The sequence below is a fragment of the Macrotis lagotis genome, chromosome X (assembly GCF_037893015.1).
Source record: "Macrotis lagotis isolate mMagLag1 chromosome X, bilby.v1.9.chrom.fasta, whole genome shotgun sequence".
Taxonomy (NCBI): Eukaryota; Metazoa; Chordata; class Mammalia; order Peramelemorphia; family Peramelidae; genus Macrotis; species Macrotis lagotis.
Window position 1 is genome coordinate 580957738 of NC_133666.1, and position 2824 is coordinate 580960561.

Below are 2824 nucleotides of genomic sequence, written 5' to 3' on the forward strand. Positions count from 1 at the left end.
TAAATAGCATAGAATATAAAAAAATCTTTAGAGCAAAATAGACCAGGTTTATTGGCAGCTCAGTGGCATAGTAAATAGAATGCTAGAATTAGAATAAGGAAGACTTGAGTTCAAATCCTGCCTAAGACACTGACTAGCTGTAAAATTCTGGGTTTCTTCAGTTTGTAAAATGGGGTTTACATCATTTGTAAAGTGGTTACAGTAATAGTATCTCAAAGAGTTGCTGTGAGAAAACCTATGTCAGGCACCATGAAAACTTTAAAGAACTATATAAATATTGGATATTATAAAAACTTCCAAAGAAGGGGTGATTACTTCTGCATATAGAGGTCAAAGAAGGCATCATGGAAGAGACTAGATCTGATTTGAGTGTTGAAGGATAGAATTTCTCCAAATTGTGATGGAAATAGAAAATAAGGAGATAATTTCAAACACAGAATCCAGGAACTATAGAGTTTTAGGGGGAGGAAATCTTTTCCTGTATAGATAATGAAATCTGAACTGAGTCATAGGTTCACAGCAGTTATAGCTACAATATACCTTAGAGATCAACTATGCTTTCATTATAATGTTTGTCCTTCATTTTCGAAGACCACAATATCAGGGAGATGATACCATGACAAGCATGTGAATTGGATTTGAGTGAGGGGGTGCTTTGCTAAATTATCAGCCTCATTTTCTCCACCAAGGCCATCTGGGTCTGTTGGTCATATATGAGTCAGGACTATTGGAGATGGCCAATGCAGAGCAATCAGGGTTAAGTGACTTGTCCAAAGTCACTCAGCTAAGAGGCAAGTGTCTGAGGCTGGATTTAAACTCCTGTCCTCCTTAATCCAAGGCCAGTGCTCTGTCCACTGTGCCACCTAACTGATACCAAACCCATTAAGGTTTAAGAAACTTGAACAAGATTACTTAGTCCTTCTAATTCTAAATTCATTTCCCTTTTCACTATACCTGAAGACTTGGATTGAAATTCTAGTTTTAATGCTGACTTGCCATATAATCTTGAACTAGTTATCCACCATCTCCAATACTCATCACCATCATTATAACATTTATTTTGCATAAATGTATGCATGGCTAGATTTGTAGAATTTGAGATTTGAAAGCAAATTCAACTTTGTCATGATTTATTAAGCTAAATTTTCTCCAAAAAAGTCAATAATGCACACTTAACGCTTTATCCCTTAATGTTCATAATGGATAAGCATGTATTATTTAGTATAACATTTCACCTGCATTATAAATTTCATATATAAGGAAAGCAAGTTCCTAACTATATTAGACAGTCATATTTAATCCTCCAAAGAGTCAGCCATGTGCATTTGATATTTATCTTTTTGTTCATATTAAAATGTCATAAATATTAATAAATAATATCAAATAAATTTATATCAAAATTATAAAATTCATATAATGACTGGGAACATTAAGCTAAATTATAAATTAAATGTATAATTATATCAATATGCAAAATTAATATAATTTTAATACATATTCAGTTAATCTGATTTATATATTACTTTATATAATAATATATTATATTTATATTTAATATACAGTAATACATATATCAGATTGAGTATATAGTAACATACTGCTATGACATAACAATATATTAATACTTTATTTACACAATAATATAATATTAATATGTATATACATCTATATTTATGAACTGTATTTCAGGTAGATGAAGAGGGACAGACCTATTGAAAACATCCTGAAAAATAATAGTTTTCTTGGATCTCAAGGTTTTTACATATTGACTTAGAAGAGACTGGGAAGATAGAAGGGAAGGAAGAATGGAAGAAGACCCTTGTATACCCAAGAAATCTTGCTTAACAGGTCTTACCTAAAGCCTAATGAGGACTTATTGGTAAGGTAGCTAAGAATAAGCTCTATGAAAATGGCTTTTCTCAGAGGAAAGAATATTTGCTTAGATTAGGAGCAAGGACAAGCAGTGAGGGTTCAGCAGGTGAGGTAGAGCTTAACTTCACCTTTGAATGTGAAGGGTTGAATGCATATAAATGGCAAGGACTTAGTGTATATAGGAAGTGTATCTATTCAACTCTTTACTATCAGAGGTGTCTTAGCTCTGTCTTATCTGCCACCCTCTCATTGCACTCCTCAAAGCCATAGCGAATTTTTAAACTTTTACAGACTCATCTTGTGATAGTAGGAACTTCAAAGGAATCACTTTCCTGATCAAAACATAAAAAAAAACTTCCTACATTTAAAGCTTCAAGTTGATCTCTACTGTAAATTGATGTGAATTATACGAGTGTTTATTTTTGCAAACTTAATCAGTCTCCTGCAGGCATCATGAGAAATAGCTTCTGCTTAGCTATCTTGCTATCAGACCTAACTAAAATTGTCCTGAAAAAAGAAATTATTCTTCTCCTTCAGTGTCATGGGTTCATCTGAAATAGACTTCCTTTCTCTCTTTTTTAATCTGTTCTACTTCACTAGTCCCTCTTGTGTTCTGCAAGGTACTATCTTATTTACTTTGATGGTTTCTCCACTAATTGAACCCAGCAGTGAATTAATTCTTCCTTGATTATTTTTTTGGATTTTTCTAAAGTTCCTACCCCCTATGGGCAGAATCCCCTTTAGATGATTTAGAGGAGACTCTTACTTGTTAGACCTACTTGGAAAAGTTTGTACATTTGATACATAGTATAATGATGCTCATTTTAGTTACAGTAGTTTAGTACTCACTGTCAATGAATTGTGATAATTTCAGGGGAAAATATGTGAAAAGTTTTAAGCAGTGACCTTATTCTTTATATTTTTCCCCCTTCTCTGCACTTTGGAAGTCAGA